At 44.7% G+C, this 23,004-nt stretch overlaps 1 long non-coding RNA gene across 1 annotated transcript; it reads left to right on the forward strand.

Annotated features, from left to right (window-relative positions):
- The first annotated feature begins 2,000 nt into the window (after positions 1-2,000).
- Positions 2,001-22,789, forward strand: LOC135899290 (uncharacterized). The gene is made up of 5 exons (XR_011511625.1): positions 2,001-2,010; positions 6,136-6,204; positions 8,780-8,839; positions 14,834-15,045; positions 20,897-22,789. It is a non-coding gene; the product is annotated as an uncharacterized lncRNA (long non-coding RNA).
- Positions 22,790-23,004: the final 215 nt, after the last annotated feature.

The raw sequence follows: 23,004 nt of genomic DNA on the forward strand, positions 1-23,004 counted from the left end.
ACGCATAGCAATCGGAGAATGCAATCTGCGGTACAAGTTTTTTATTCTCCCTTCGCGTACGTACCGAATTCGACGATCCACGTCTCCGCGCATTGCACTTGTCGTTCGAGACGCCATTTTCCAAAACAAACCGGCGAAATAGCTCCGTTGACCGCTCTCCGCGCAATTTCGACGGAAAATCGCAGCGATCGGTGCGACGGTGCGACTGTGCGACCAACCGGTTGGTCGCAGCCGAAAATCGGGGGGTCGGCACTGCGACTGCGATTTTCATCGCAAACGACGGAAATCGCACTTCCGGTGCGACGAAAATCGCATCATGTGAAACAGGCTTTAGACGGAAGATCGCAGCGATCGGTGCGACGATGCGACTGTGCAACCAACTGGTTGGTCGCAGCCGAAAATCGGGGGGTCGGCACTGCGACTGCGATTTTCATCGCAAACGACGGAAATCGCACTTCCGGTGCGACGAAAATCGCATCATGTGAAACAGGCTTTACGGTATTGTTCGTTTTTACCGGCTGAAACGTTCTGGCGGTTTTCGCTGAGAACCTAATTTCTCAGAACGGGAAAGTACGATGCATGTCAAATTAGATTCCATGCCTTTAGATCCCACGCCCCAGCTTGTACACATTCCGCGCACGCATATTACCCTAAAGAAGGCTTGCTCATCCTCATCGACTTGCTTCCATACATACAGTTTCCTATAATAAATAGAGGGACCTCTGGCGCTGCAATCGTTGAAGCGCGATGGGAGTCATGGGAAGTACATGGATTTGTCTGGTCTTCGTGCTTGTGGATTCAGACATTCTTGTGGTTTTGCTTATTGCGCTTCAAATGGCATCGTTGTCGTAAATTTCAGAGCATTATATAGTTTTTTCCAAGTGCAGAAGATACTGCGAACACGCACAATCGCTACCATGTGCAGTTATTCAGCTTGTCGAAGTGACCACATCGAAACGCGCCAAGCGTCTCAAGGCACTGGCTTGCCCACGATAAATTCATATAGGGCGTTTTATGTCACCTGTCCACGCATACGTTAGTGGCGTAATGGTTTCAATGTCGGGCTTTTTGTGCTATAGAGGCCCTGTACTCGAATACTGCCATCGAACAATTTTCATGATGTTTACTTAATTATTTCTTACTCAGCACATGGTTCAATATCACTAGTTTACGAAGTCACGAAGCCGTTTGAAGCCAGAAGGACGAAGTTTAGCAAATCCCTGTACTTCCCATAATTCCCATGATAACTGAACCGCCCCCATTGCAGCTCCCGTAGGCACTAGTGCCAGAGTTCGTTCTAGTAATTATTGTATGAAACTCTATGCTTCCATGTGCCACGTGATGACGTCGCTGGTGATGGCATACACTGCAACCTGACTTGTTACAAGGACACGTTTAGGGCTTAGTCATAGCAGAAATTTCAATAGAAATTCCGAAGAAAAAGACTTGACACCTGGCCGTAATGCTGGTAAGCGTCGTGCTGCACGCATTCAGGGCTGTATCTTTGACGGTTTCTTTCTTTTTTTTGTCTGGCAAAGTTTGACATCCTCGCCTGGGCCGTATTTCTTAGGGTTTTTTTTTTCTGCCAAAGCTTGACATCCTCGCCCGATAAGCACTCCGGAACGATGACTGTCTGAGCGCCCTTCACTCTGTCATGCCCGACAGACAGAAAAGGCGAAACATCCAGACAGCCTCTTCTAACTTTTCTTTCTTTTTCTTTTTTCCCGTTATCGCTGCATTCTCCGAGGGTTGACCAACATACGCATTGCAGATTACGGTATCTGTCACTCAACGAGTAGTGAACAAACACGGTGCTTCTTACGCGTGTTTCTTGCACTTACTGTACGAAACATTCTCCTGCATTGCAGCGGCGTCCAGAGGAGAAATCCATCTGCTGAGACGTATCCTATTTCGCTTCCTTGCTGCTCCGAGATGCGACCGCTCGTATATATAAAGGCCCGCGAACACCAACATTCAACCGACCTATATTCGAGGTGTTGGCTCAAGACAGTAAGTAGCGTTTTCAACTTTTGGTCAATATCCACTTTCGTAAGTTTTTGTCATTCATAATCTTTAATGCAAACTGCATGATGAAGGAGAGAAGGAGAAGACACCACTGTTTGAATGTCTGTTTACAAAAAGTGTATTTACAATGTGTGACGAAAACAACGATAATGAACGTAGATGCATGACTTTTTGTACAGATAATACGTATGCACAAAATAGTAAACAGGCACTGTAGAGGTACGAGCAGCAATTACATTAAAGCACAGAGCAACCGACAGTGAAAAGAATACTGGAATAATGTTGGGGAGCGGCGTTTATGCCCACTCTGGGTGAAAGGGCAGATGAACTCGTCCTTTCTGGACCCAAAACATAAGTGCACGGTCAGTGACGAAGAAACTCGCGTAGTGCCTTTAAGAAGAGCTCATCCGAAAGGAAGGCGAGCATGTCTCGCCTCAGCTGCTCCAATGTTGGCCATATTGCACGATGGCGACAGTCACCTGCCACAGCTTCGCAACGATTGCGCCACATGCTAAACGGGTCCGCCACCATCAGAAGACCCGAGAAATTGCCACGCAGGAAGCGTACCCGCGAATCGAAGTCCCTTATACACCCTGGCTACGGAACCCCGTATTGACGGCACGCCATAATGCGCGCGCGACGACACACTCAATTGTGGGGCGCCTGTTTGCTTCAACTATTGGGCTGTTGGGACATGTAGAGACGCGCACGATAACCCAGCCCTCTTGAGTCTGTCCCGAATAAAGAGTAAACCCAGTCTAGGTACCAAACAAAATATTTTGACTGTTCAAGGTTGCTAGGTTGTTCGAGTGCACGCTCTGCCAAGTCCTAAAAAGTTACATGGATGAAGAAAATTACATTTGTATGGATACTTTAAATTCCTTTTTCTTTTCTCGTGCTGCTATACTGGAAGCTTGCGACCTGCATCTGCGAGGGCCAGCTCTTATACTAGCGTCGCACTGGTCATGGTACGGTTACATGATTCACGGAGTCGATGCCGGTGGTTTATGTAGTGTCTTAGAATAGGGGCCTCAATAGTTTGGGGTGCCAAAGAGCTTTGCGGCTATTAGCGTTGGGGCACACAGGAGTGAAGAGATTTAGAATAGGGCTTTGTGTTCGCGGATAGCGTCTTGCTCTGACAGCGCCACTACGGCGTCAAAGAAAAGCTATTGGATATAATTAAATGAAATATACGATTTTATGATCAGAATAGTAATTTCGACTTTTGTGTTTTCGCGTTTAGTTACAATTTGGAGGCTATTCTGTAAGCATGCAGCAAACGATTAGTTGACCTTCAACTTTACGTGCCTTCACCAGCCAAGCTAAGACGCGTTAAGCCTACGAGCCATAAAATCCACAATCAAATTCGGAATCAGCGACGTCAAATGAATCAGTCTTCATAACACACGCTAGTTGAGAGAAAGCGATAACCGCAGTCGCTTCCCCTAGCTTGCGAACTTCATGCGTTGCCACGAATCGAACCCAGTTTGGCGCTAGGTTATAGAGCCGTCGCTCCGGTAGGTGCCGCCATGTTGGTTTATGCAAATCTTTTGGCACAACTTTTGTGGCTCCCGCTAAATCAGTGAAATAACGTGCCCGACGCCAAACCCAACCGCAGTTCCCATCTCACGCGTGCGCACTGGCTTCGACGCTACTTCTTTGGGGTCCCAAACGTTTAGGGCCCCTATGCTAAAACTCTCTTGTGTCAGGATAGATGCCGCGGTTTTGTGAGTGCTGAGCAAAGTGCCAATGCGATACATATTGTGGTGCACTGCGATGTATATTGCGTTTTCCGCAATATATGGCGTGATCACTTTAAGCTTTATGTAACTTTTAAAATCGCCAATTGCGCATAACACAATTCTAGTTCTTGAGCTCGAGTATTCAGAGAGACCTACATTACTTGCTCGACAAATCGAAGCACATATACAAATAACTACTGCAAACTCTCTACTTACCATCTTAATTAAATTATGGCACAAATCGCAATGTATGAGTTATAGCAAGTGAAATTGCAACTGCAATGAATTTCCAGAAGGACACTGGTGTTCCTTGACGTATACATCTAAGTCTGAACACCGGGTCTAATATGCCTGCGCTGTGCACATAATTACATTCGTCCATTCGCATGAACGCAGAGCAGGTAATAAATAATAATATTTGGGGTTTTACGTGCCAAAACCACTTTCTGATTATGAGGCACGCCGTAGTGGGGGACTCCGAAAATTTTGACCACCTGGGGTTCTTTAACGTGCACCTAAATCTACGTACACGGGTGTTTTCGCATTTCGCCCCCATCGAAATGCGGCCGCCGTGGCCGGGATTCGATCCCGCGACCTCGTGCTCAGCAGCCTAACACCATAGCCACTGAGCAACCACGGCGGGTGCAGAGCAGGTGGAACAGTCAATGGTCAAAAAGTAATGAAGTTACAGGTCGAGCGTAGTCGACCCTTGCTCCAGAGTGGTAATTTCTTTTTCCTCTTCTTGCCAAATAATGTTAAACATACGCTCAGGATGAATTTCCTGTTCCCATAGTGCCTAATCTTTTCTTACGACGCATGCGCATTCCTTGGCCCTGCTTTAAGTCGCGTGGCTCAGCGTCTCGGAAGTAGTGGCACCTCTTGAATAAATTAATGCAGCTATGGCAGATTAATCAGTTGTCACAGAGCCGTCGATGTGAGTGCGATGTCAACGCTCGTAGCAGCATGACATATATGTTGCCGCGTAAAATATTTTAATGCTGACATGAGGGTTCCTGTTTTGTTTTTCATCCTTTGCAGTCTTACTGATAGACCAGACAGAAAGTTTAAGGAGGCAGAAAAGGTGCAGAAGAGCTCTGATAGTGAGGTGCTAGCAGGTTGATAATTTCTAAAAGATATGCCCCGACAAGAGGATGTTCAGGGACTTCGGCAACGTATCGTACACGAGCGCGTTCAACTCCTGCGTTTGTAGAATTGGTAGCATCTTGGAGCTCTCAATTACTTTGGAAAACCACCGGTGAACTCCTGGGTCAATTTTACGGATCCACGTACTGCCCTGTTATCCCTAAAGTCGCTGCGTGCCAATGACCACCTTATCAACGACATCAGCGGCCTGCACACCAACGTCTGGGGAATGCCGCACACCGTTGTTATGCAGTGACTGCCATCTCATTACTGATTAGCTGGAAATGTACTGTGCATGCAGACTATTCTGTTCCATAACTATCCCCGGACTTCACTCTCCTAGGCAGTGTATGGCCTATGTTCCCATCTGTTTTAGTTTACGCGTTTTTATTTACACAACTCGCACGCGCGCGTTTGAGACAGCTTTCTCGGGGAAAGTGAATTTTTACCACACGTCAGCATTTCGTCGGTGGAAGAGGACACGTGGCACCCAAAGGAATGACGAAGTAAATTTGGTGGCGCGCCAGCATTCAAGCGCTAGGTCAACGCCGCAGACAGCAAGGAGATAACGCAAGTTGCTCGCGGTGCCGGAACGGCGGTGACCTTGGGGACGTGATGAAGCGAGGGGGGGGGGGGGGGAAGCGGCGGCATCGACGACACAGGCGCTCTTTCTCCAGCTAATTTAGGTTTCAAGGAGACTTCCAAGGGGAAACAATTGTTCACGTAGCTTCCACATGAACACTGCTATTCGAAATTTAACCATTGGGATAGCTGGTGTAGAGGACGGGCTCCGAAGTACTCATTTGCTGTAGCCACCTATTGTTGATAATTAGAAAGGTAATTACCGTAACTTCGCTAATTAAACGTGTAATTGCGGGAATTGTCCCATATCTAGAGGATGCCGATCCGAACACTAGAATGGCAAACATAACGTTACCATGATTTCTATTTTTCGAAGATAAAGAAAAAACTTGTATATAGCGCTAAGCGTTTCGCTGCTGCGTCGCATAACTTGATGTAGACTGTCATGGTTTCAAGCTCGTCTAGACCTGGTAGTCTTTATTTTTTTACGTTGTTTAAAAACTGGTGTAACCTCATTATTACATGCCCACGCATTATACTCATCTGCCTCATAATAACGTTTACTTATTTATTCGTTTATTTTTTATTCTTTGGTATAGTTAATTATTTATTATTTATTTAATTTCTTAAACTATTTTTGCAGGTAGCCCCATTTCCCGACGAGGTGATATGAAGGTGCTTGCGATCGCTCTAATCTTCACGCTGGTGTCTGGTAAGAGCAAGAATTTTAATCCACAGCTTCCGTCGGAAAGAAATTAATAAGAGACTTAAGGCATTTTAGTTTTAGAACAAAAAACAGAAAGCGTTTTCTACGCCTCAGATTATAGCACATTACTTCTTCTTTAATAGCTTTCGTAGCTCTGATTTCTACCATAGGAGCACCCGCCGTGGTTGCTCAGTGGCTACGGTGTTAGGCTGCTGAGCACGAGGTCGCGGGATCAAATCCCGGCCACGGTGGCCGCATTTGCATGGGGGCGAAATGCGAAAACACCCGTGTACTTAGATTTAGGTGCACGTTAAAAAACCTCAGGTGGTCAAAATTTCCGGAGTCCTCCACTACGGCGTGCCTCATAATCAGAAAGTGGTTTTGGCACGCAAAACCCCATAATTAAATTATTAAATTACCATAGGAGCCATGCGAGTCGGGGATAAATTCACTGAACTTGAAAGTACCGACTCCGGCACCGTCGTGCAGGCGTGGTGTTTACTCTAAGCAAGCTTGTTGCGGGTTGCAATGTATATTTGTGATAAGTTCAGAGTGAAGTGGAAGATGTTTTGCGGGGACTGGAGGGGGTGAAGAGAAAGCGTAGGGTTTGACAAAGAGTGCATCTCTGCGAGCATCGTCATGTATCCTGCTATTAGAATGTATTAACTGAAAAAAAAACATTTTTATCACGATAGAAGGGGACGCCCGATAGCACTTGTTGCTTCCACTAACCAACAAGGTTGAGTGCATGACTGGGCTTTTTAACACTGTCATCCAGTCAATGCGATTCATACTGCAGGCAACGTCGATACAGTGCAAATAAACACACACAAGAAAAACAAACAAACAAAAGAAAACAAATAAAATTGAGAACAGTAATGCGGTGTATTCCTTCCATGTGGTCAAAATAAGCGTGTGCTGAATGCCCGTAAAGCATGAACCGACTAGCCCAGCTAAAAACGTTCGTAATGTAAAAGAAATACCACAGCGGCAACGCTTGTGTTATCATTATTATTTTATCTGTATTCTTTTAACCGGTATCGACGCCGTCAGCATTCTGGGGCTTCTACGAAGCGCGGAATGGAATCGAGCGGTATGGAATCGAATTCGGCGGTGACGAATTGCGCCGGCAAGGCTCTCGCCACGCTGATTGGTTCCGGACCGATTCCTGCCGCCGCAGCCGACGGAATCTCTCGCTGCGGACCAATCAGAACGCGAGCCAGCGACTGAGTCATCCCCCGTGGCCATCCGCAAATTGCGCCAACCGTGTTCATTAGTACAGGTGGCCTGCCGATGGCAAAGGGCACTTAAGAAAAAAAGCTTTTTGAATTCGGCCCCCGGACCATGTGGACCATTTGGTCCCAAATTCTCAACTTTTCTCATTCGTGAAACCGCTATCTCATTGTGCAGCGCTAGTGAAAGCCCACATGCCTGCCACTTAGAAAGCCATCGCCGCGACAGTAAGGAGATCTCCGCGGAGATTGTCGACAACGGACGGCACTTACGTTAAAGAAGTTTTTTGAATACGGCATCAGGGGCCAACTTTAAAAAGCATTTGGCTCGTAGCCCTGTCTGTTATTGGCCGGCCTCCTTCGCTAATAATATGTTCAGTGTAACGAATGGCCGTCGTCCGGTCTTATACGGACAGTGGTTGCGTTAGAACGCTTTTGTGATTACAGCTAGGCCCAGGTGCCGCATTCGCAAAGCTTTCCGTAAGTGCTACTTACTATTTGATAGATGGCGTCGATACTGCAGTGTCCAATAGCACAATTGGCTGGTACCTACTCTTAGGGACTGTTTTAGAGCAAGATCTATTTTGTGAATACGGGGCAGAATTCAGACATCTTTTTTTTTTCGTAAGTTCGCTTAGCCGTTGGTGGGTCGCCTTCAGTAATAATATATCCAGTGTCAGGATTGACCGGAATTTTCTCTTCCCAACAATTCTAGCGTAAGAACTACTTTGTGAATACGGATCATAGTCTCTTGTCCTGTATTCACAAATCTCTTCCGTAAGAGACGTTTCCCCAGTGCCCAATTTTCGTCCGCCCCCCACTCATGACAGCCACCAAAGTGTTAAACGAGGCCATCGTCGTAGTGATGTCCAATAGCGAACGGCACTTACGCTTCACGTTAGTGCCATGTGGTAGCTACTAAATGGCGCGTTTGTGAATACGCGCCCCGGTATGAAAACTTGCTAAATACCACCACTGCCTCCTTGGATTATGCTACAAATATTTAAAAGTGCTAATGAAGGCTTATTTGTTACTGTACAGTCTCAAACAATGGGCCAAGAAAGCGGTATCGCGAAAGGCTTGTGAAATTGGTGCTAGTGGTCATATTTTGGGGTAACGGCTCTTTTTATTTGTTATTCTTCTTGCTTGCCAGCATTGACTCGCACGACTCGGTTGGACCAAGGATAAGACGTGATTGGAATTGGAGGGGAAAAAATTAACAAAACCATGAAAAATACGGCTCCTGCTTGATAATTGTGCCTTATAGCCTATAACTATTGCTATGGAAGCTGATTATCGCTTTTATTTTGCTTAATAAAACATTAATTGACGCCATCCTTTTCTTGCAGCCATTCTCGCCACCGCTTCTCTCAATGAAGACAAAAGTGAAGTCGCCCACTTGAGAGTTCGTAAGTATAGTTTATGCACCAAGAAAGCAATTAAAGGGACTCGCCGTGGTAGCCGAGTGGCTATAGAGTATGGCACTGCTGAGATCGCCGTGGCAGGCTCAATACTGGGCGCGGCGGCCGCATACCGATGTGGCAGAATGCAAAAAGCTATCGTCCGCTTAAATTGAGGTGCGCAGTAACAGACCCCAGGTGGTCAAGATTAATACGGAGTCCCCCTCTACGCTGCGTATCATTGGTACGTAAAAGCTCGGAAATTAATTAAAGCAAATATGGGGACAAACCCAAGCGGTCATTTTCATTATTCTGCCCGACTGATTCTAACGAAATGATTGTCGACGCTTAGCAATTTGTAAAGCGAGTGCCACTCGAGAAATTTGCTAGATACCTTTCGTCAGGAACTAAAATAGCAATGCAGACAGCCATACAGCTATCTCTGGCAATGCTATCACATTAAATTTAGCTGTCTATACTAACTAATGAAAACGCCGGTTCGTTCTCTTCGTGTATATTACAAGCGCGTCACGTACAGTCAGTGCTGACAGATTCCCACGCCTACATGTCAGTTACCTCCATCAGCACTTGGGAGACATTTCTATTTCCCCTTTTCCTGTTTGTTATAGCTATCTCATATCATTTTACTTGTTGCTTCTTGTCCCGTGTCTCTACCTCTCACGCTCATACAACTTGAAATTTCATTTTCTGTGAAGCTTATATGTCTCGTTCGCGTGCTCACGCCACGAACAGCTGGAATGGTTGTGCCACCTCAACTGCCGTAAACGCGATATTTTCAAACATATATCACGTGCATCTTTACTTATGAGGAGCTGTCTCCAAGGCGACAAGATGCAGTGAACGGCAATAGGCATCTTCATGCAGCGAATGTCAAACATCCGATATTTAACTCCGTGACATTTCCGTCAGCGTTCTCTCTCGTTGATCTAGAAGAAATTCGCTAAAATTTCGACACTGCTTCGCGAAAGATTTGATGTTCGCAAATATGAGAAAGGAAATCAAAAATGCATAAGATATCAAAATTAACCTACATCAGCAAAAAAAAGTAAAAAAAATTGCAGCCGAATGTGGCAGTGGGCTGACGAGTACACTGAAACTTCTCTCAGTACGACGCGGTAAATGCGTGTTCAACGCAGTCAAACGGAAATTCGGCCCCAGTGCTCAAGTGCCTTGCAAAACTGCTACTCCTGCCTTTGCCTTTCGTGAAAATGAATTCCCTTGTGACCGTTTCTCTAATAACTATGCAGGACGATGGGGATTTGGCTGTCCGTTCAACCAGCGCGCATGCCACCGCCACTGCCGCAGCATTCGGCGCCGGGCTGGTTATTGCGGCGGCAGGTTCAAGCTGACCTGCATCTGCGTGCGTCGCTAACGAACTGCGCGAGACCACACATGGAATGAGGCCGAGCGACTATAAGAGTGCCGCTTCTATATATACCGACATATTTATCTGTGACAGCTGGAAAGTGGTCAACACACGGAGTTTTCAGCTGAAACCCATCTGTGCGCCTTGTGAATATTAACAATAAACGAGAGTGAAAAATCAAAACTTGGGTTGTCTATCTCTAGGTGGCTATAGAGCGAAGAAAAAAAAAAGCTTGTTCAGGCATCCTTCGCCATGATGAATACTAAGAGCGCTTATGCTCTACCTTTTGGTGTCGTATCATTCACCATCGTCTTGCTGCCTGCCGGTGGTGTGTTGGCCTCTGTATTGGTGCTCTGTTAAACTCCCTTAATTAAATCCTATGCCACCTTCGGCTGGTCGTTATCGAATGGTCTAGAGTGCTTCGACACGCGATTCAGAAGTCGTCTGGTTGAAACGGGGAGATCGAAACGTATTCGGCTGGTTTCATCTGAGCGATCGGATCCGGTCGAGAGCGCTCTCAGCCGCTCCAACGAGAGATGTCGGAGCGGCTCCCAGATCTCACCGAGGTCCGATCACGTGACGCCCGCCATTTCAATTTGTTGAGCGACGAAAGTGATGTCGCCATTTTTCTCGGGTCTGTGCTCTGCGGGGACATCGGCACTTCCATCGCAAAATCGGGGAAGTTACTCGTGGATCTGTTTCCGTCCTTCTAGCTGTGCTCGCCTGAAGTGTCCTGCCTCTGGTTCGAACGAAGAACGGCTCTAGATCTGACTGCTCCGAGTCAGAGTCTTGGGGCTACGAGCCGAAGATACCATAAATATTCATGCGCAGTTAGAGAGCGGTGCGGTCAAGAATCTAAGAGGCAGTTCGTTTAATATTTTTATTTTCTTTTTTTACTCCGACAAAATGGGAAGATTGGACCAGTATCCCAAAATTATTGCTAAATATAAACAAACAAGAACACTAAACGATGACAAGGATATAGGTAACCTTGTTTAAAGAACTCCTCATAAGTAACAGGGCTAACTGGTGCGGTCACTGAGCACGTGCTGGTGGGCGAGTTGGGCGAGCGCCTACGTGGTTGTCCCGTGTCGCCTTCCTTCATCCGTTGTTTTAGTTGGCGCCTTCGTTGTAATCATGGTGCAGTCGACGAAGTTTTCGGAAGGCACCTCCTTCAAGTCAGTCATGCAATTTACGGCTACGCGCCGATGTTCAAAAATCCAACATTACGCAGTACACATTAGTAGCAACGAAAATTTACATTAAATTTAGACTTTACGTCAGGATTGCCTGTATTGTGTCCACTGTTTCCAGTCATGTGTCAAGGCCGCTCCTTGTCGGCACTTCCGTGAACGTCAGCGTTGCAGCTATAGCTATTGGCTGACATAAACTGGAACCTTTCTAACAGCGAACCGTTCAGAAATGCTTCGAGCTTGTCATAATTTGCATGCGATTTTTCTGTCTGAACGTTCCTCAAATTTAGGCCTTGAGTGCAGGTCAGCTTTAATATCTTGCATATAAAACAGCCTGTATGCGCGGAGCCGTTTATCGATCAACGCCGGCGCTGCTTTACATGGTGGCCTATCCGATGCTTTGGGTCGATATAAAAAATATCATCAGAACAAACGGGAGAAGGGATGAGTTGAATATCTAATCAAACGATGACCACACAAAGATAATCAATCATCTCTGCAAGCAAGGAGAGATTGGAAGACGTTCACTTCGTTATATTTTCGCTTTGAGTTGTCTCTGAAAGAAAACATTGTCATCTACCCAACAGCGCCGGGAAGCTAGAAGGAATACAATGCAGATTTCTCAGAAGTATAGCTTTAATAAGAAAACATGCTTGCTGGCCCGGTAATCAAGCCTGCAATCAACGCCGTGCCGGTGTGGTCGCTCTGCGACCTGAGCTAGTCGGGAGGTATTTCAGCTTGCATTGCTAGCGTTAAAACGATCAAATTCTCATTTTAAGACGTCTCACCCTGTCCGACCGTTAGTTAATTACCTTGTGGAGCTTAAACTTAGACCAGTCATATCTGACAAGGAAGGTTATTTCGTAATTATGCCAGATGACACGTTTTCAGAAAAAGCGATTTCAGCAATAGAAAAGAATTTACAGCCAGTAAAACTCAAGCCTTCGACAGTTAAGCAACGTGCGGTTGACCTCCTTTTAAGACATAATCTTGATAGAATTGTATCTAATGTCAAGAAAGCAAAATCCCTCACGTTAGAACTGTTTTTCTCGGCGAAGACCCATAAGCAAGGAATTCCTTTTCGTGCTATAGTGTCAGAGAAAGGGACGTGGCAGGTCTGTGTGGCTAGTTACCTACAGAACTGCTTAGCTTCACTAGTTTTTTCAGACCCCTCTTGCTTGCGTAATTCTCGGGCACTAGTTCAGTATTTCAGAGAGGAAAATCCTGGTGATTGTACAGCTTTTAGTATGGATATCGAAGACCTGTATTATTCCTTGCCGCATGACGGGTTGCTAAATTCCATAAATGAGTGCAATAAAGAACAAGTGCAAGAGTCGGCTTTTATTGACAGATGCGGTGTTTCCGCGGGAGCTTTTCTAGAAATTCTTTCAATGTACTTGAAATCGACGCTGGAGAGATGGCGTTTTTCTAAAGAAATCAGGCATTTGTATTGGCTCAAAGGTTGCCCCTATTCTTAGCAATATTTACTCGAGTAAGGTTGACAGCTGCTTAGAGAAAGCCTTAGGTGATAGAGTTATCAAGATATTTCGTTCCATTGATGATTACCTGATTTTCTGCAATATGCAAGAATTCGATTCCGCTGCTACCTCAGTAAGTGAGCAATTTAAACTTTATGGAGGAGGATTAAAATTTACCAAGGAATTTCCTCAGCGACGCGTAATTCAGTTTCTTGGCTTTTCCTTGGTCTTCGAACAAAATCACGTTTGTTGGCAGTACTCCCTAAGATCTTTGAAGCCATTGCTAAACTTTCAATCCAAGCATTCCAATGTAGTAAAAAAACGGAATTGCCATGTCGTGCCTTAAGTCTTTTCTCACCAGATGTTGCATGCACAAAATGATCGCCACTTTAATGCGCAGGTCCAGCGCCTGTTAGAAGCAGGTTATCCTAGTGTAGCAGTGGCCACCGTGGCTGAACGCCTAAAGAAGTGGGTTTTGAGGGGGACGGACGTGGTTACAAAAAGCAGTAATAGCAAAAGGAGTGTAGTGGCTATTCCGTACATTCATTCAGCGTCGCACAGGCTTAAAAAAGTTGCTAGTAGATATGATGTTAATGCTGCTTTCACTGCTCCCAATAAGCTAGGTAAGCTATGCGCTGCCGTACAGAGGAATAGGAGCAGGTAAAAGGCAAAAAAAGAGCACATATTTGTCCAGTGAAGCACAATAAGAACAACAGTTTTACTGACTGTCGTATGGGTGTGGTTTATAAAATTCACTTAAGCTGTGGCCAGTTCTACGTAGGGCAAACGGGACGGTGTATCAATCAGAGGCTAATGGAACATAAAAGGCCGTTACCCGTGGATCGCCTTCTAATCTTTCCCTACATTGCCAAGATTGTAACTGCACGCCAGAGTTAGATGAATGCGCGATATTGTACAGGCATAAGAATGAAGATACGTGTCTTATGGTAGAGGCATGGCATATCTGTAATGGTGGAAATCCGTGCGTGAGTCAGCCTTCGATTACTTTACATAAGGAAGAGATTAAGTGCCTTAACACTTATCTCTCACGTAGACATGCACATGTACCCGACTGACACGTGGCATTCCTGAGCTTGTGCATATGAGTTGTGTGTCTTCTTTCTTTTTTCGCCTCAGTGCTCCCTTCAGTTGATAGTCGGCGTTCATGTTGTCCACTTCTCTACTCTTGTGTCCTGTCTCCACGCCTCATCTCTTTTTTGCATGTGGTTTTGGCACGTAGAGCCCCATAATCCAATTCAAGTTTAATACTTCTGCCACAATGCAATGTGCGATGTGAGGCAATGACTATGCTCAATCCTCTCAGAGGTTACGGAAATGGTGCAGAACAACGCCTCAAGCAAACACCTCTCCCTTTGTGTTCGTTATATTAAGCATACAAACAGCACTGGCGCCAGCAATGAAACGTTTAACATCAACTCACCACTCTCGTGTTAGACTAAACTGGAAGAAATGAAGCTTAACCATAAACATCCCCACTAATTATCGTCAATCAAAGCATCCAGCACGGAAAGCTTCACTTACAGCGATACCCACAGTTCATGGTATTTGCATATTTTCATGTCCCCAGACCTCTCCAGCACAGGCGAATGTTAGAAGAGTGTTTTCTGTTCTACTAGACTACGAATTAAGAATTTAGCTTCTGTAAACAGTGAATTCATTTTGAAGTAAGGTAAATTTAGTGAGCCAACAGCACGTGTAACGAGATCGCGATGGAGAAATTCCAACTTCAGGACCCCATTATTAGAAAGGTGATGGTTTGGGCTAATAGGTTTTCCATTTTAGACTGTGTGGTACAGCGCGAAGCGGGACAGGGGACACAGGAAGGAACGAGGACAAGCGCTTACTGCAAACTGAAGCTTTATTGTCTGATTATACGAAGTGTTATATATGCTCAATATATGCTCCGTTCCTATTTATTCTACAGATAGGCTTCCTGCTGTTCCCCATGGGCCCTACACCGGCGTGCTACGAGCTACAACCATTGTCTCAAGCTGCTTCTATCGGCGACAGGGATCTGCTGCTACACCCATCCTCAGTCGACGAAAGCTACCGGCCCTTCCATGATGGCGCTGTGTTGCATCGACAGATGCGGTTGGGATGACCGATGACGACAGCATGCAGCGACCTTATAAAGCAGTACGTATACGGCACAGATAGCAGTGGGCACGGCAGCATCGCAAAAATGCAGCCTTCAAATCCGTTCCTTCTTTTTCTACAGGTGAGCAGACGCTATGACAAGTCATTTCGCAGTAACGATGTCTGCGTAATTCTGCTGTCGTGCCTACGGTCGCTTCGCGAACCCTTTTGCAAAGTGTTTGTTTTCTTGCGCATGTTGTGACTTCTGGGTGGAGATGTTGAGTTGAACCCAGTCCCTACACTAGATGGCATAGCAGAACAGTTAAAGCTAATCGCAGGGGATATATAAGAAATTAAGAAAGAAAAATCTATAACAAACACTAGACTTAATGCAATTGTCAAGAAACTTTAAAAGATAGCTGGCATTGAAAAACAGACCTCAGAGGCTCATAAAAGAATATCTAACTTAGAAAAAGAACCTAATGGCTATGGAAAAGAAGGTCGAGGATCTGGAAAACCGGGGCTGTCAGTCCAACCTTGTCATATACGGTGTTGAAGAACAACAAAAGGAATCAACAGACATGCTTCTTGAATTGGTCGAAAAGAAGATTTTAGATAGTATACTTCAGATAAAAACCAAGGGAATCGAAAGAATCCAACGCCTAGGTAAAAAGAAGCATACTGATACTTCTAGCCCAAGACCCATAATCCTGAAACTATTCGACTGCCGAGACAAAGTTTCAATCCTCAAGCCCTGCACGACACTTAAGTACCTAGGTTTATCTATCAGTGAAGATTTTCTCGTAGTATTCGAGAAATAAGAAAGAAGCTGTGGGATCGAACGAAAGAATACCGGGATAGGCAGGAATGTGTGTCGCTAGTCTACGATAAAGCGCCTATAAATCGTCAACTTTTTGCTTGGGATAGTGACCACGAAGATTTAGTTGCAGTCCAAAAAACTAAGAAAAAGACGCCTTACAAAATAGAGTAACTCGAAGTCGACAGAAGTAACCCTGTTTAATGTGAACGCGCGAAGTCTTGCAAATAAAATAGACGAATTCGAACCTCTTGTTTTAGAAATTAAACCTGACATTACTGCTGTCACAGAAACATGGCTTCACTCGGATATCTTGGACCACGAAGTCTTGCCGCCGGGAAATGTGATTGTGTGCAGAGATAGGGGCACTAGAAGCGGGGGTGTCGCACTTTTCTTTAAGGAAGAACTACTATGCACCGTTTTTCCAAATAAGCCAGAAATTGAGACGGTGTGGTGCAAACTACAGCTGCAGAAAGGCTGCATATTTGTAGGAGGTATCTACAGACCGCCTAACGCTGAGACAAGCTATCTAGAACTTCTGGATTATATGCATGATCACATGACGAATGACAAAATTATCATGGCTGATGATCTTAACCTGCCTGAAACGGAATGGTGCGAGGTGCTGCGAATGGCGTCATAATGAATATGTTGTTGAACTTTAACCTCAAGCAACTGGTACGCGTACCCACACGTATCCAGGGCAAATACACTTCTATTCTAGGCGTTGTTCTTGTTAATGCCCATTTCCTGAACGACCAGATAAGCACCGTAATCTTAGACGGCATATCCGATCATAAATTAGTCCGATGCACACTGCCTCTACCTGGTCTTGAACGACACCACGGCCCTGTAAAACATGTTCTAGCATTCCACAGAGCGGACAACGATGCAGTAATCACATATCTCACTCACGAATTCATGGGCATTTCAGATCATTGCTCGGATAAAAACTAATCGATAGATCATATATGGTTGCAATTCAAAGCACACGTCATGCATTGTATTGGAAATTTTGTCTGACTAGAGCGCAAACTAAAAAGAAAGTATAGATCGCCCGTGAAATAATTCATGTTAAACGTAAAATCAGTAGGCTCAGGAAAGCTAGGAGGTCTGGTTTAGCCGCTAATTTTACCATTCAGATTTCCACGTTATCTAAAACATTGAAAAGCAAGATACGCGTTTCCAAAAAGCACTACTATGGTGCCACTCTATCCAAATTCATGAAGAGGTCATCAGCAATATTTTGGCGTTACGTAAATGGTAAACATAGTGATAGAAAGGCTTCTCCTTCAATAGAAACAAAAGATAAGGCGGATCAATTCAATAGCTACTTCCAGTCTTTTTTACAATCGATAACGGACTAGTGCAACATTCCCCAATTATCCCATCTACGAAACATAAATTACTAGAAACCTCAGAAATAACCGACAGTGGTATACTGTATCTGCTATTAAACCTTAACGAAAAAAAAAGAGCTGTGGCCCAGACGGTATACCGGACGCTTTTCTCAAACGGTATGCAGAACCAGTTAGTAAGTATCTACGCTTAATATTCACAATAGCTATCCAGGATTCACAGATTCCTTCTGAATGGAAAGTCGCAAAAATAATCCCGGTGCATAAATCCGGTAACAAGACGATCCCATCAAACTACAAGCTCATTTCCTTGACGTGTGCCAGATGTAAAGTACTCGCGCATATTGTCCTCAAATTCATCGCAAAGTTTGTCGAAGACAATGATCTGCTACACCGCAACCAGCACAGATTTCGCAGAGGCCTCTCGACCGTAACGCAACACGTCTAGATAATGCACGACTTGGCCCAAGGCATTAACGAACACTCCCAAACGGACATAATTTTTATGGATTTCTCAAAGGCGTTTGATCGGGCTTCCTATGAAAAGCTAGTTTTCCAGCTGGGTCCGCAAACATGGGGATGGGCCAATGACTCGACGTATATCAAGCGAGTTGTCCGGTCGTCAAGAACTTGTGCAATGCAATTAGCACGTTTATGACACATTAAATGTCACATCCGGTGTGCCCCAGGGATCGGTCTTGGCACTGATATTATTTTTGTTGTTTATAAATGACTTGGCAGTCCATATTAACGCAAATATTAGGCTATTCGTAGACGACTGCGTACTGTATAAAGAGGTCAAAAGCTACAGTGACCGAATGGAGCTGAACATTCCCCTGAATGAAGTAGTAAGTTGGTGCTCTAACTGGCAAATGGTGATAAATTCAGACAAAACAGTGGCAATGTCAATAACAAAAAAGAAAACAAGCTAAGCATTTCCTTGTGGTTTTAATAACGTCACGCTCTGAAATGTGAGCCAGTACAAATATCCTGGCGTAATAATAACTTCTGATCACAGTTGGGCAGTTCACACGGACGCTAAAACCGCGAAAGCAATGAAAAAATTGCTTTTCCTTAAGCGGACACTGCGGCACGCTGACCGTGACACTAAGCTTTTAGCGTACACCCCACATGGCGACCGATTCTGGAATACGCCATGTAATCTTGTTCCCCTTCGCAAGTAGCGGTATCAGCATGCTTGAAAACGTGCAGCGCAAAGCGATTAGATTTATCTTTAACCGCTATGGACGCCTTCATTCCCCGACAGAATTGCTACGCCATGCAGGTTTGCCCTCACTTCAAAGTCGAGCTAAAATTCACCGCCTAAAGTTCTTATATATGCTACTGCACAAGTAAATGTTGTTTGTTTGTTGTTCAATTTCTACTAAAACCTGATTGCTGAATGACTGAGTGAAAAAAAGCGTGTTGTATTTACGCATATGTAGGCCAGGAAAAGCCTAGATACTCAATTTTGATTGTGGCTTTATTTATGTATCGTATGCTTTAGTTGTGTCAGTGTACAATTTAGATGCACCTTTTTTTTATGTCGCTCGCATGAGTTTGGGTATTTATTTCTTAGCTTTGTAGAACCGCTTCTTGGCTTTATAAATGTAGTACTCGTTTTGCCGAGTGCATTTAAACGGAAGAAAGCGGAGGATTATTTCGGTTGGCGGTTACACATGTCGGATGTCATTCCATACTTTTACGAAGTGGTGCCCAAGCGAAAAGATTAGCAGCGCTGAGCCTATGAGTCATTGTTTCAGGGAAAATTAAGCCATCTTTGGAAAACTTGGTCTCTACCAGCCTGCCTGCATTACAGTCGAGAATCGCTTACGAGGCTATGCAGATCTGATTAACTCTGTTACGCGTTGAGAATTAAGGAAAGGTCCATAGCTCGAACTTTCTCTCAGATATGTCTCGTGTTCAGAAAATTTTTTTTGTTTCGTTTAGCATAGCCAAATTTCAGAAATTGATCTGTTTTGCTTTTGATCTGGCGGTTTGAAGCGCATTCGGAGGGTGCTTGCTTTGGCCGGAGTGGTTTGGCGTTGTTGGTTCTCGGTCGTTCCAATGTATCTTCTCAGGGCCGACTAGCAGGGAAGACCGCCGGCAGAAAAAGTGGCAACGCCTATCCCTCCAATCAATCAACGACGTCGCTCAACTAGCACATCCAATCACCCGAGCTGCGCCCGACAGCTCAATTTCTGGATGCATTGTCTGGCGACGGGGGTTCTGTTATGCCACAGAGAGCGCCTAATAGAGGCAATGGGAGCTCCCCCTTCCTCCCTCATTCTTCTGAAGTGGTTTCACTTGTGACAACCTGCAAAGTTCCACGAAACTGCCGAACCCTTTGCATGGGTAGAACTGAGGAGTCCGAGGGCACAGAGCACCACGACGAATCCACTGACAGCCTTCAGGATTCCACAAAACTGCTGCACACTTTGCGGTGGAGTCCGATGGTATGCAGCTTGAACTTCTTCCACAACGAAAGAGGAAAGCGACGCGGTGGACCTCAGCACAGGTCCTGTCTCGTTCCTGCCGACGATGAGTCCCCCAAAAAGTTCAAGGCACAGCCGTCCCATTATTAGGAAAAAGAGTCCCCATCAGCCACCCCGTCGGACTGGTGCGCTCGTCGGCACCGCTACTTGTATGCTATTCGCGCTGGATGAATGTATGGATGGATGGATGGATGTTATGAGCGTCCCCTTTGGTACAGGGCAGTGGTTTGCGCCACGAAGTTCTTGCTATTATACTGTCTAATGTCCTATCTAGGTTAAACAATAACAAAAGAAAAAAGACATGATGAACTCCCGCAACCAAATTTTCTGATCCCCTATTGCGAACTGTGCTTTTGCACAGTTTTCTTTCAGGTTACGCTTTCCAGATACGCTAGCGCCGCCACGCGAATTTTTGCGGGAGCCGAGAGGGGGTGATGGAGATCCCGCTCACGCAGTTTCTGCAGCTGTGTTGACGTCTTGGTACTCTTCGATATGAAAAAAAAAAACAGTTGATGAGCGAAGAGCAACCGCACATGCAGTGTGCCACAATGCACAAATCGGGCAATATTGGGAAAAGTAAGCCTGCACCACTTTCCAAAAGAGAAAGAAACGGAGGAAGTTGTGGGAGATTAAGCTCCGCATCGGAAAACAAGTGAGCGAAGAAAGGGTCGTATGTAGCGAGCGTTTCAACAAAGACGACCTCTTTCGGGGCCACCTTGGTGAGTGTAATAGACTGTTGCGCTGTTCTCAACGATTTCATTTTACATTTGTGGCGAGCTGATTATGAAAATTTGCCTTAAAGACGAGTTGAAGCCCTTACGAAAGCAGCTGAAGAAAAACGCTGTCGCAAAAGTTCCGGCTACGATTCCACGAAGCAAGAGTGGAATCAAGCAAGCAAGAGCAAGAAGGTTGGCCAAAAAAAAGCCCTCCACAGATTCCGAAGGTAAATTTAAGTACGCAAGATTCACAATTTATTCAATTTTCTGCCTGCACTCGTGCTGTTTCGGTAGATACTCTGCGACGGTACCTGACGCTGCGTCGCGAGAATCGCAAACTAGAGAACGTATTCCGCAACTGTTCTGTTTGAGAATGAAGCAGGCGGTCAATGCACAAGGCATTCGCTGCTTTTTTTTTTTGCTGTAGTGAAAGGTGTGTACCAATCGGAGGTCGTGCGCACGCGTTTCTGGTTTTGTATTTGTTTTGTTTGGTCTTAAAGTATCTCTTCTATAACAATGTTGCAGGAAACAAGGGCCAGGACTACGTACCTGAACCAGTCATTGATGAAGACTGCGCAAGCGAGCTTTCCTACAGCACGCAAAAGCGCTAATCGTGCTGGAAACAGGGCGCGCTGGCACACCTCATCGTCTCGCTCATATATTGTAAATCTACACTACTCAGCCTCCTCTTCTCCAGTTTTTGTTTTAAGGTGCCCCATTCCATGCAGATATTTATGATAAGGGTCGGAAACAGCAGCGATATCAGCGGTCATTTTTGCACAACTCCTCATTGAGGTTCACGCTATCGGCTCACATAATAATATATTATTATGGTATCTTTAGGCCCTCTCGCATGCTCTGTTTGCTTTAATACCTGTTTGTCATTGCACTATTTGTGGGGAGTACATTGCTATGCTACCCCTTCGTCCTCATAATCCGGCTCACAACAATCTTATGAAGCCATCTGCGGTTTATTTATTTATTTACTTATTTATTTATTTTTGGTTCCTCATAAAATAGGAACACGCATGTTGACCGCATAAATAATTCGATACTGCTTTTGGAACTTCTGAATACGATGAAAAAAATTCTTTTTTATGGTTGGCTCAAGGGCCTATCAGGTGTACTGAAAACGGTGGGGAGTATTTAGAGCTGTTCAGTTTGGTTGTTTGCGTCAATTCCAGCATCAAGCAGACGTGAAGCAGACAATGCACAGTGAATTACAAGGCCCTATAGCCTTTCAATTACAAGGCCGAATAATAACCTAGTCACAGTACAGAGTTATGATGCGGAATACAACCACGGAAACAGTGACCGCCACGGTAGTTCTGCCATTTTCATCTCAAAACAGCTTCCCTACAAACGGCGCTCTGACATTACATTACCTTGACATTACTTTATAAAGTCGAATCCGTGTGGGTTTAGTTTGACCGCGCTCCTTTTCCGTCTAACAAAAACACTATCATTGCATCCATTTATTGTTCCACGTCGTCATCATACATGAGTTTCTGCGCATAAATCGATAGCATTCTAACCCATCTGAATCCTGAAAACAAAAAAATTAATTATCGTTGGTGACATAAACATAGACATTACAAATGTCACCTACAGTTGTTGCGGAGAATACGCAAACTGCTTTGTCGGTCATGGAATGGAATCATTGTTACAATCGCTTACACACATAGCCCTGGTACTCTCATTGATCATGTTCTAACAAACGTCATTTCGCTTCAGATTGCTGGCGTTGTTAGCTTTTATATCACGGAGCATTGTCCCATTTTCTTGTCCCAACCAATGCAAGATAAAAACTTCTAAAAGGAATTTCTTCGACGTCAAGTTGTTTCAACAGAGAATTTCACACATTGACTGGAACCTTTTTTTTTCATGAACCGAATGTTGAGGCAGCTTTTAACAATTTTTGTGCTAAGATAACGGAAACAATTAGCTCATGCCCGTAATTTTCAGTTATTTACAAACGGTACTCGGTCCCAAGAAACCCATGGATCACGAATAACTTACTACGGTGTATTCGCAGAAAGGAAAACATACATAAAAAAGTTAAATTGCGACCATTTATTATGCGTTTGAAGAATCGCTTCAAAAAATACTCTCAAATATTATCTAGTTTTAAAAATCACCAAACAAGATTATTCCCAATATCGGATTACTAAAAATGGGAGCAATAATTGCAAAAATTGGGAACGAATGAAATAATTTTTGAACATGCCTAAACAACGACCTGTAGCAAATGAACTTAATGATGCTGGCCGGCGTCTCACTAACCCTTCTGACACAGCTAACGCATTCAATAAGTTTTTTTACAACGGTGACCTCAAACAAACCGACTCATAGTTCGCACTATGCTCGCTGCTCCCAATCATATTAATTACGGCCTACATGACCGGTTGAGGTTTTTCGTGTTTTACGTGGTCTAAAGTGCAATGGTCCAATGTTAGACCTGATTCAACCATCTAAAATTAAACTGGTCGCCCATGAGCGATCGGGCGTTCTTGCTACCCTTATAAATCATATATTTACCAGAAGTATTTTTCCCTCTGTACTAAAACTAGGAAAAGTTGTGTCTGTAATATGTATGTATATATATATATATATATATATATATATATATAAGG

This window comes from Dermacentor albipictus, chromosome 1 (genome assembly GCF_038994185.2).
Source record: "Dermacentor albipictus isolate Rhodes 1998 colony chromosome 1, USDA_Dalb.pri_finalv2, whole genome shotgun sequence".
Taxonomy (NCBI): domain Eukaryota; kingdom Metazoa; phylum Arthropoda; class Arachnida; order Ixodida; family Ixodidae; genus Dermacentor; species Dermacentor albipictus.